General features: G+C 43.1%; 1 pseudogene; it reads left to right on the plus strand.

Moving 5' to 3' along the window:
* Positions 1 to 3,886: 3,886 nt before the first annotated feature.
* LOC101326316 (poly(A) polymerase alpha-like) lies at positions 3,887 to 4,971 on the plus strand (annotated as a pseudogene).
* The last annotated feature ends 7,628 nt before the right edge of the window (positions 4,972 to 12,599 follow it).

Genomic DNA, 12,599 nt, shown 5'->3' on the forward strand with positions numbered 1-12,599 from the left:
GATTTCCTGGAAAAATAGTGAAAAGTGTAAGTATGATTTTTCAACCCAAATTTAACTCTACAAGTTTAAGCCCATTTTCTTACAATGTGTTTAGTGAATTTAGGTTACTAAAAGGGACTCTGCTGGCCAGAGGGAGTGCAGTTTCCCATCAGAAATGGGCTACCTCACGGCTATGGGGAGGCCCCACAGCTACCATGCCTCACTTGCTAACCCAGCACTCAGTAGTGCCAGGCTTTGGTTTATATGAAGAAAACTGAGAGGAAAGAGAACATATGAGCACAGAGAAGTTTCAGAGAGAATGTTGAATTGGAGTCTCCACAGTGATCAGATGAGAGAACAGAAATACATTTTACATTGACTGTCAATTCTTGGTGACTCTAGCCCAGGAGTCCCTCTGTAATTCCCCACAACTGATTTAGGAGCTCCTTATTGTTCAAATGCTACTCGATGAGTCACTGGGCAGGGACAGCAGACCCAATAATGTGGGCTTCTGAAGAACAAGTAAAGTTAGAAGGTTTTGCTGGAAGAAAAGATAACTAGTGGATTAAAAGAAGTTTTGGGTTTGGCCTGTCCATGATGGAAACCATGGTTTGCCTGTGCAGTTTGCCCCCAAATTGTGAATTTTCAGTGGTTAATAGATTACTAAGTGACACCAGAGTAACATGGATTCATTACAGTCCACACTGCACAAGGACATCTCCGCTTAGACATCTAAAACCATCTCAAAATTAAATTCAAAACTGAACTCCTGATCTTTTCACCAAAACCAATCTTTCCATCTCAGCTAATTGCAACTTCTTTCTTCCAGTTGCTCAGGTCTGAAGTCTTGGAGTCATTTATCTCAGTACGTTTGGGCTGCTATAACAAAATACCACAGAGTGGGTATCTTAAAAACAACAGGAATTTATTGCTCACACTTCTGGAGGCTGGAAGTCCAAGATCATGGTGCCAGCATAGTTGGGTAGGGTCCTCTTTCTGGTTCATAGCTGGAGCCTTCTCACTGCATCCTCGTCTGGCAGAAGGAGTTAGGGATCTCCCTGGACCCTCAGTTACAAGGCATTAATTCCGTTCATGAGGGCTCCACCCTCATGACCTAAGCACCTCCCAAATGCTCCACCTTCTAATACCATCACATTAGGCATTAGGATTTCAACATATAAATTTTAGGGGGACACAAACATTCAGATCATACTATCATCCTTGATGATTTTTTTTCTCTCACAGCCAGTTTGTCAGGGAATCATTAGCTCTACCCTCAAAACACATTTGGAATTAGATTACTTTTCACTATCCCACTGTTCCCACTCTGGTCCTCATCGTCTGTGCTCCTGTCTCCCATCTGGTCTCCCTCCTCTACCTCCCATTTAATGGGTTGAATTGTGTCTCCCCAAAATACACGTTCAAGTTCTGATACCCAGTACCTGTGAATATGACCTTATTTGGAATTAAGGTCTTGGTAAAAGTAATTAAGATGTAAATTAAGATGATGTCATACTGGATTAGGGTAGGCCCTAAATCTAACTACTGGTGTCTTTATAAGGAAAGAAAAAAACACATAGAAACAAAGGAACACATAGAAGGGAAGCCCATGTGACAACCAGACAGAGATTGGAATGGTGTAGCTACAAGCAAGGAACACCGAGGATTGGTAGCAGCCACCAGAAGCTCAGGAATGGCAATAAAGAGTTCTGCCCTGGAGACTTCAGAGGGAGGGTAACCCTGCCAACACCTAGATTTTCAACTTCTGGCCTCTAGAACTGAGAGAATAACTTTTTCCTGTTTTAAGCTACCTGGTTTGTGGTACTTTGTTACAGAAAACCTAGGAAATTTATATACCCACTGAAGTCTAGTCTCGACATGGCAACCAGAGGAGTCCCTTTAAAATATAAGGCAGATCATCCCACTTATTCACTCAAAAGTCTCCAGTGATTTCCCTCTCCTCCCAGAGAAAAAGCTGAGAGCCTTACAAAAGCCAGGAAGGTCCTGCAGGACTGACTCCACAGTGATGCCGATGACCTCATCACCTACTATCTCCAGCCACACTGGACTCCTTGTGTTCTTCCAACACTCCAAGCACATTCCTGCGGAAGGGCATTTGCACTGGCCGTCTCCTTGCCTAGAACATTCCTTTCCCAGATTTATGTATGACTAGCTGTCTCACTAGTTCAGTTAAATGCCAACTCCTCAGTAAGACCTAATATGGTTACCTAAAATTGCAAATCTCCCCCACCAGTTCCAAAGCTTCAGAATCTCCTTTATCCTGCCCTCCTTCTTCTATCTCTGAAAAACATTTATCACCTTCTAGTGTATCATACAATTTACTTAATTATCATGTCTATTTTATATTGCCCATCTCCCCCTACTAGAAAGTAAAGTTCGTGAAAACAGCGATCTTTATCTATTTTAACTGATATATCCACACACACACAAAGTGCCTGGCACATTAAAGCTGTTCATCCAATATGTTTAGGATGAATGAATAGGAAAAGGCAACACGACACAGCAGATGTGAGGGTTTGCCCACCTCTGATCTCTGCTATTCTTAATCCCATTTTTATTTAGATCAAGTTTTCAGTGGTTGGATAACGCCTTGAGGGTTCCAGCTGAAAGGCAGAATCCTCACTTTCTCATTTTTAGATAGGTGTGCATAGAGTGTTATCCTTGGTGTCTTTTTCATCAGAAACTGCCACCACAAATGAACGCAGAGGAAATTCCAAAACAAGTAAACTCCTGCTACTACTGCTTCCAAATATCCTTGTTGAGGAACAAAATGTTGAAAGTAAGAATTAAATGCTTCAAAGGTTCTAGTCATCTTCCCAAAATACAGGCATCACACTCCTTTCCATCTTAGTAGAATGGGCTCACAGAGGCTCTATAATTTGTATAGTTAAAAATTACCAAATAGCTTAGGGGTGCAGATTAGAAGTTCTAGGCATTGGTGTCTATGAAATCATCACAGGCTAAAACACTTAATCCTTTGAGCCTAAATCCAAATTGCAAACTACCCAGGAAAAAAAATGAGATCATATATCTGCTACTCAGATCATGTTCTTATCTGCCAAAAATGCCTCTGAGCAGAATGATGTGTGTGCGTGTGCACATACACAGTACACACACACGCACACACACACAAGCACACTCTCATTCCAGCAGCAAAATTACTTTGAAAACATTAATACATATTAATAAAAATGTAAAGACAACAGCTGTTTGAATTTCAGATAAACTGTGGACCATTTTTTACCATTTAAGTCATTGAGAGTGCGGTGCACATAATTGAACAAAAACATGGTCCAAAAAAAAATGCAAGTCGGCTAAAAAAGGAAGTTAAAAATTTGAGTTTAAAAAAATTTATCATAAATTATTAGTTATCTTGCCTGGTTGCTGAGGGAGATGCTCTGGTTAATATGTGTTCCATATGTGAATCAGTAATTTTGACTATCATAAAATATACTTAGTACTCTAAAAGAACATCCCCTTTCTTTGATGAGGCAGTTAAAGGTTTTTCAAAATATTTCTGGGCCTTATAGTCACCATGGTTAGCAAGAAATATCACTTAACTACAATTGTATGCAAGTGCCAGCTAACAGAACTCTGACGAATACCAGAAAGTTTACTGTAGATGAAATTCAGGGTTACCCAGAGAGACATTTACCTTGCAGTGTAGCCCTTCCAAGTTTTATTAATGTCAAGACTTGGACTGCTCTAAGTGCCCATCTAAATATTATACAACCCAGAGGAGAAGCACTTAAAGCCGCGGGAGAGGGTGCGGGAGTGGGGTTGGACCCAGGGCTGAGGCAGGCACCCCCCTCCTTCCTGCCTCAGTGGGTCATGCCCAGGGCAGCAGCAGGAGGGGAGTGACTGGACGGTGCCCGCACAGGAGACAATGCCTTTTCCAGTTACAGCGCAGGGATCACAACAAACACAGCCGCCACAGAAGCACTGTGGCATTACCTCTCCCATCAGTTTAGCAGCCCCCAAGGAGACTGACTTACACAGGAAAGAACTGACTCTGAAGCCTTTTGGGGTTTTTGAAGAGGAAGAGGGACTGCAGCACAGAATTTTAATTTGGGGAAAATTAAATAACCTGGTAAAAGAGTGGATACAAGAAATCAGTGAAAGCAAGAATCTTCCACAGTCTGTAATGGAAAATGTTGGGGGGAAAATTTTTACATTTGGATCTTATGGATTAAGAGTACATACAAGGGCTTCCCTGGTGGCGCAGTGGTTGAGAGTCCGCCTGCCGATGCAGGGGACGCGGGTTCGTGCTCTGGTCCGGGAGGATCCCCCGTGCCGCGGAGCAGCTGGGCCCGTGAGCCGTGGCCGCTGGGCCTGCGCGTCCGGAGCCTGTGCTCCGCAGTGGGAGAGGCCACAGCAGTGAGAGGCCCGCATACCGCAAAAAAAAAAAAGAGTACATACAAAAGGTGCCGATATTGATGAGTTGTGTGTTGCATCAAGACATGTTGATTGAAGTGACTTCTTCACCTCACTCTATGATAAGTTGAAATTACAGGAAGAAGTAAAAGATTTAAGAGCTGCTGAGGAGGCTTTTGTACCAGTTATCAAACTGTGCTTTGCTGGGATAGAGATTGATATTTTGTTTGCAAGATTAGCACTACAGACTATCCCAGAAGACTTGGACTTAAGAGATGACAGTCTGCTTAAAAATCTAGACATAAGATGCATAAGAAGTCTTAATGATTGCAGGGTAACTGATGAAATTTTACATCTAGTACCAAACATAGACAATTTCAGGTTAACCCTGAGAGCTATCAAACTGTGGGCCAAACACCACAACATCTATTCCAATATATTCGTTTCCTCGGTGTTTCCTGGGCTATGCTAGTAGCAAGAACTTGCCAGCTTTAACCAAATGCAATAGCGTCAACTCTTGTACATAAGTTTTTCTTGATATTTTCTAAACGGTGTGCATTTAGATCATATTAAAACAAAATTGACTGTAGACACTGAAAAAATACATACAGCCCAGAGAAACACTGCTCTAATTCTCTGTTGCATGTGGCCCCTAGGCTTCTGCTTTACACTTGTGCATGCTACTAGAAAAGGCAGCAATTGGAAACACATTCCCTCACAGCCAAAATCCTTCCCGTCAAGTAATTGCTGGAGACCCATTTCAGAGGCAAAGGTATGACAGTTAATGGGTGTTAAAAAATAAATCAAATGGGATGGAAACAAATGCACAATGTGAATGAACATACTCCTCAGATGTCAGACTTTGAATAGGCACAAGCAGACAAAACTTTGGGTCCCAGCAACTGAGCATGTCCCTTTCCTTCTCTGCGAGGCCACATACTGTCACTTCTGTGCTCAGGCTCTTAGGATGACTTCCTTGTTAATGATAAGTGATCGCCCAAGTTAATGATGAGTGGTAAGTGCAGCCAACTCTATGGTCTGAGACACCACAAAGTGCACACCTAACCCACTGAGGGGAGGACATCGCTTAAACCAGGTCAGCCTGATAAAACTCCATATCCAGTTCTCAAAGCCGCTCTGGGTTTGATAAATCCATGTTACTAGGATATAAAGAACATCCATGAGAGCAAGGACTTTATTTTACTCACTGCCACATCTATCTCCAAGAACAGTGCTTTGCATGTAGTAGGCACTTGAAAAATATTTATTAGATGGGTGAATGGCTAGTCTGTTCTACTGGAAACACCTGTACAGTGGTAAGAAGTTTGAGCCTATGTAGAAATGAAACACCTCTAGTATCCAGTTAGCTTCCATAAAGCTCAGATTAATGTCAATGCTTCCGAGGCAGCAGTTCTAAAAATTCCATGCTGGTTGTATACTACTTTGGATTTTTTTTGTTCCAAGGAAATAGTTCTGATGAAGTCATGGACACTAGGATTTGCTCTGGGGACTAAAGGAGCAGGCAAGTCTTAATACAAATGTACCAACCACAACAGCAGAATTCCAGAATGATAATATCAATAAATAGAAGAGGACTTTGGCAGGTTACCCTCCTGATGGCCCTCAGATTATATACAACACTGTCCCTGCTGGTCCAGTTTCTCTGAACAAATGGTTTTTGCTTTTTCTCTATATCTTGCCTCACGGAGGTTCCTTTCCCTTCTGTCTGTTGTACAAATCTTGATTAGATCTCATTTGAGCTGCCACAATATCATCACAACTGCTCTCCTTACATCTAATCTCTCCTCCCTCTAGTTCATCTCTTATGTTTCCTCCTTTTAAAAACTCTCAGTTCATATTCCCAATATAATGAGATCCAAATACCTCAGCAGGACCCAGAAAGTCCTTCACAAACATGCCTGATCTCCTGACATTTCTTTCTACCCCAGATTCACCACGTTCTCGTGCCCGAATATATACACATACTGCTGTAGCTCTACTGCACCGCCCTCTAGTCCCCATGCCCTTTCCAGCTTCCCTGTCATTACTCGTGGAATTTCCTGGGCCTATAATGCTTCCACATCTTGTCTACCTAGGGCATTCAGAGTTCAAATATTACATCTTTCCTGGATACCCCACTATCTACCATGCCCCCACCAGCACCCACCCTGTCTCCACAGCCTGACACAGAAACCCTCAGAGGCCACCTGACAAAACTGATCCTCCATCTGTGATCTCAGAGCATTTTTGACACCTCTAATGTGGTAGATTTTCTCCAAAAATGGTCACCAATAACCTCCCCCATCCCTTTATGTACATGCCACTCCTCCAGTGTATTTTGCACTCCTTGAATTTTGGCTGGCCTTGTGACTTGACTAGAATCCAGTAGAAGTAACCCTGTGCCAGCTCTGGGACTAAGCCTTAAAAGAAGCCAGACACCAGATAAAGAAGCGTGGACGAGTTTACTATTTGACACAAGACCATGTGGAAGAGAACTAAGGAGCCCCCAAGCCATTCCAGCCACCCCAGCTGAGGCAGCAGACATGAGTGAAGCCATCTTGGGCATTCCAAGTTCCTAGTTCAATGCAGCCAAATGGGTGACCCCATTCAACACCATATGGCACAGACCCACCAGCTGATAACTGATAATTGTTGTTTCAAGGCAGTAAGCTATGGAGTGGGTTATTTCCCAGCAAGGTAACTGAAACATTTCCTATGGTATATTATAGTTACATGTTTACATGTCTAACTCTCTGCAGCGGGCTAGATTTTCCAAAGGTGATTGCAGCAACATCTCCCATACTCTTCTGCTGTATCCTTGCCATTCTGCCTTCAAGACGTAAAGTCCAATTTCTCTCCCCTTGAATTTGGGGTGTCCATAGTGACTTACTTGTAGCCACAGAATGTGGAAGAAGTAACAGTGCATGACTTCCAAGGATAGTTCAAAAGAGCTCTTTCAACGTCTACCCTGGTCTCTTGGAAAGCTCTCTCTTTGGATGCCCCTCTTAGGTGTTCCTTTTGGGGGCAGGTTCCATGCTAGAGAAACTAAAGCCACATGGAGAGGCCGTGTGTAGATGCTCCCATCGACAGCTCCGGCTGAGCCTACACTTTGAGTTATCCCGACCCAGACACCACATATGGGAGTAAGGAAACCTCTGGATGATTCCAGCCTCAGCCACTGAAGTCTCTTCCAGCCACTGGAACGTTCCCAGCCGAGTTCCCAGATATTGTGGGGCATAGAGAAGCCTACTCCACCATGCCTGGTCTGATTTTCTGAGCCACAGAATCTGTGAGCAAAATAAAACGGTTGTTGTTTTATGTCACTCAGTCTAGGGCAGTTTGTTACCCAAAAACAGGCAACTGGAGCACCTCCCAATCAGACTCTGGGCTCCTGGAAAGTGGGGAAACATTCAGTCATCACTGTATCCTAGTTTATAGTATGATACCTAGAGGCACAAAAGAGGCTCTCACCAAATATTTATTGAGTGCAGTTGAAAGGCTGGAATGTCTGCTATCTTATTTTTTAATGTTCAGCTTTATGCAATTTTGGAAATCTACACATTTGGACCAAAAATAACCTAGAAAACATATCTATGCATTAGGTTTATCATACTATGTTTTGAGGATTCTTACAGAAATGGCTCTTTACTTTTCCTTTCTTCATGGTATGAAATCCTATGGGAGGAGTTGGACCTGGTATTGCGAAGCAAACTGAAATAGCACAAAATAGAGGAAAGTATTCAGTAAAAAGGAAAATCAATCCAATTCAGCTAAGTGCAAGTCATTTGTTCCCTTTTCCAATCAAAGTGTCTACGCTGTGTTCCTCTGTTCCATTTTACACAAGGGAAAAAATTTCTAAATGCCCTGTGTGCCCATGATTTTCCTCTCCTACCAAATCAAAAGTCAATACCCAAATGCTACTCAACATAACTCTGTAATTTCTTTGGCTCAATAAGATGTCTGTAACATTGAAAAGTTCTTTTAAAAAGTCTATCTTAGAGACCCAACAAGTGGTGATGTGTTTCCCTGGTAGCACACTAATTTCTTCATTTTCTTGTTTTGTCAAGGAAAGAGATGCTCAGAGTAAGTGAATTTTCCAGATAGCCTCCGCCAACTCAGAAGACCTTACTTAGAAAGTCTACGAACTCTCCCACCACAGGGAACTGGTCACCCCTGCAGTACCTTGGGCTGAATGAATAAGGCCTGGCCAACCCTTGTGTGTCAGTAAATGCTGGGCTATAGCAGTTTCCAGTCCTAAATTGCATAAAGGCTGAGGGCTGTGCACGCAAAACTTAGCGTCCCCTGGAGCAAACCCATCAGTGACTAAGATTCCTCCACAGAAAGTGGCAGGTACGAAGCAAAATCCACATTTAATAACCTTACTCTTGAGTTTTAACACTATTTATTTACAGACACTAGAATGGTGGAGGACTGGTCCCACCACCCAAGGCTTCAGGCTCCTTTTAACCCTTGGCAGCCCACCAACGGAAGGGTCAAAGCTTTCTAGCCACACTGATCCAGATCCTGTCAAAGGTACTATATCTGAGTCCCCTGAGATGAGCAAAAAAGATTTATTCCCCCCTGTACACACTTGATGTTTCTACTTTCACCATGATTCACTCAGTCACGGTTCTTACTGACACCATTAAATGCTTAGTTTCCAATTTGATTTGACTTGATTAATTTATTCACTCACATATTCATCCGTGCAAGATTTATTCAACACTCACTAACTGCCAGGCCCAGATTAGACGCTGAAAATAGAAAGATGAACAAGACCCGCTCTCTCAGGAAACTCACCAGCTAGTAAGAATGGGAGACGAGTAAACAAACGATTGGAATGTTCCACAACAAACTACAGGCTGGGGGCTATATCCGACCAGCTGCCAATTTTTGTATGTAACATTGTATAGGAACCCAGACACATTCATTTGCTTATATATCAACTATGGTGGCTTTCAAACTGCAATAGCAGATCTAAGTCATTGCATTGAAGATGCTGTTGCCTGCAAGGCCAAAAATATTTGCTATCTGGCCCTTTACAGAAAAGGTCTGCTGACCGTATGATAACAGAGATCTGTTCCATAATGCAACAGTCCACAGAGGCGGGGGATGGGTTGCCAAGGAGCGCCTGCGCAGAGCGGAAGCACGGAGGATCAGCCGGGAATAAAGGCAAAGGCAGACGATAACAGGCAAAAGGGGAGGGGGGCTTCTGAGAATGGTTAGGTCATGGGGGGAGAACAAAGGTGTGGAGGGAGATGCAGCTGAGAAGGGAGAAAATGCAGGTCTCCGCAGGCCATGAGGAGGCTGTGTTGGACTCTATTCTGTCAGCAGTGGAGGTTTTCTATAGGGTTTTAAACAGAAGAGGCAACAGAAAATAGATTGAAAAGAGATGAGCAGAAAAACCAATGAAGATTGCATTGCATTGGTCTAAGCCAGAGATAATGACTCAGAAATAAAAAAGGCAGTGGCAGCTGGATGGAGAGGACGATTCAAAGGTCTCGAAGAAAACAAATTAACCAACGTTAACGTATCACATACATTCAGTGAATACTCTATGTGGTGTAATAACTGCGGTGGCTGAGTAATAACTGCTCTGTTCTAATCCATCCCTGAAAGGCTCAGACAAGGACCATCCTGTACCTGTGGGGCTCAAAGACGAAAACCTTTGGTCAGCCTTTTAAAAATAATTATAGCTAAATATTGTTCGATGGTCCCTGGTGAAATGAGTGGAACAGGTGACTAGATTGTTGACCACAGGAAACTTCTACTCATTATTTGATGACTTCCCCCCCCCACCCCCCACTTGCTTTTCCCTTGATGAGACCTGCGGAGCAGGGCGGTGGGTAGGACACCAGGTGGCAATGAGCACAGGCTTTGTATCCAGATTGACCTCAAGCAAGTCCTGAAACATTCACTTCATTGCTCTGTGCCCTTGGGCAAGCCCCTTAGCCTTTTGTTTCTCAGGATGCTCATCTGTAAAATGAAGATAAAATAGGGCAAGAGTGGCCAAGTAGGTGATGTACTGGTAGAAGAAGTAGATAGGACAGCACAGGCAGAGTGCTTAGCTCAGGACTATAGTTAGTCGAAGTGAACACCAGAATCCTTTAGATCTCAATCAACAGAGAAGCCTCAACCCACCTCAACCAAATAGGTGAGATCCCATTTCTACTGGCACCTAACACAACTGAATAACTGAGGAGCTGAGTACACTGTTTCATGTCTGTTTTCCAAATAGAGTGAAGGCTCCAACATATCAAAGTCCACGACTCCACTGGCCTCCTCGGAGCCAGCACAGTGCCAGGGACATGGTAAGGGGCCAGACATATTTGTTGAACAAATAAGAGAGTGGGGAGAAGAGGGAGGAAGGAGGGGGAGGGGGAAGGAGAGGAAGAGAAGGAAGGACACAGAACCTCTCTCTGCCTCTCAACATCACTGCCCCTAAACCTGGCTGTTCAGAAGGGGAGGAGGGTGGGGTTTAAGTGGCTAGCGTGGATGACATGCATCTCTGATCCTTGAAGCCACCTTTTGAGGGTCCAAAGTATTCAGACCTTCTACCCAGCTGGAAGCAGCTTCCTTGGACTTCATTTAGCAACAGGCAGTGAATATCTCAAAACAGGCAGACTTCCCCAGGCCTGGGAATGGAGGGACTGATTAACCAGAAATTCTGGCTGCCAAGGGCCAGGGACCAAGGCAAAGCGGGGCAGAGTAACACTGCAGCTCAAGGGACACAGTTCAGAAATTCATTAAAATCAAATCTTGTTATAAGCAACTTTATTTTTTACAAAATTTGGGCTTCTAGAAATCTCAGCGGGAGGCCTTGGATTTAGCAATCTGGGTTCATAGCAAATGTGGACTCTAAGGCAGAAAATTCAAATCTAATAATGCTTAAAGCACCAAAACAATTTTTAACCACTCTAATGGAAATCTTTCCAAAATATATTATGTGCCCCCAACCATGATAAACAGAGTAAACAGGCCACAACCTTTCCTGGTGACCAGAATCACAATGAAGAGTGCTGGGGACTCTGCCGAGTTACAGGCATTGTTGATTATTTCCCTAAGAGACCAGACTTCTAAACTATTCTCATCTGTAGGAGTTTTGACTCTCTTTCTTGACACTTTTCTTTAGGTGGCTACAATAGGCCTATTAAACTGTTGCGCCTTCACCAAAATGCACCCAGAATGTTGTACTTGATACTTCTATTTCTACTAACCGTAGCTGCCTCTATTTTCCTCTGCTGCTTCTCACGTTGCTATGGACCGCCTGTAATTCTTCCCATTCCTTGCACTACCCATCTGCCGCCCCTCCAATCTCTGGTTAAAACAAGGAGAAAGCTACAACTTTCCAGAATAAAGGAGAAAACCCACTATCATATGTCAAATTTCGGTTCCGGTCTCTAGAGTTATTGATACTGGTGTAAACTCACATTTGCGTATAGAAACAGATGGTTGCCTATGGGACTATCTATAGATGTGTCTAGATACATGGGTCAGTATACACTCATATATATCAGCACACCTGATATATATGAGTGCAGCAATGACATTCCAAAAGCAACCAGCACAACTAGGACACAGATCATGGTTTCTAATACTATTCTTCAGTAAAAGGAACCAGGGTTCCTTGGAGAAATGGTTGATTCTAGAGCTTGAAATATACAGTATGAGCCTGGAGTATCTTGTAGTACTAGAAAGCAAGGAAACACTGAAACTTTTAACCCCACAAAACAGGGGCATGTCAAAGGGACAGGGGAACCAATTGAAAGAGCTCCCAATAGACAGAGCTAGGAAATCCTGAGCAACAAAATAGATAAAGTAGTATTAGATTATAATTCAAAGTATAAAGCAAGTGTCCACAAGTCCATAGTGATATAAATGACTAAATAGATAAGTAATAGGGAAATCAAACATACCATGTAGAATAATTCCAAATAATTTACATAGACACTCTACCCTCAAGGAAATTGAGCATAATGCCCCTCTCAAGCATGGACTGCAAGAAGTGACTTCCTTTCAGAGAGGACAGCATAGGAAGGTTAGGCTGGGACCTGGGATCTGGGACCCTTTGCTGCAGTGCTTACACCTGCACAAGCGTCTGGTCCAGCAACAAAATAAAAAGAAACTATAAAGGACTAAAAATTACTGTGTGCACTGCAGTTTGAGCAAATTCTGGACAATAAGACACAAAGAGACCAAAAAAAAAAAAAAAAAACCCAACTGCC

The sequence above is a fragment of the Tursiops truncatus genome, chromosome 12 (genome assembly GCF_011762595.2).
Source record: "Tursiops truncatus isolate mTurTru1 chromosome 12, mTurTru1.mat.Y, whole genome shotgun sequence".
Lineage (NCBI taxonomy): Eukaryota > Metazoa > Chordata > Mammalia > Artiodactyla > Delphinidae > Tursiops > Tursiops truncatus.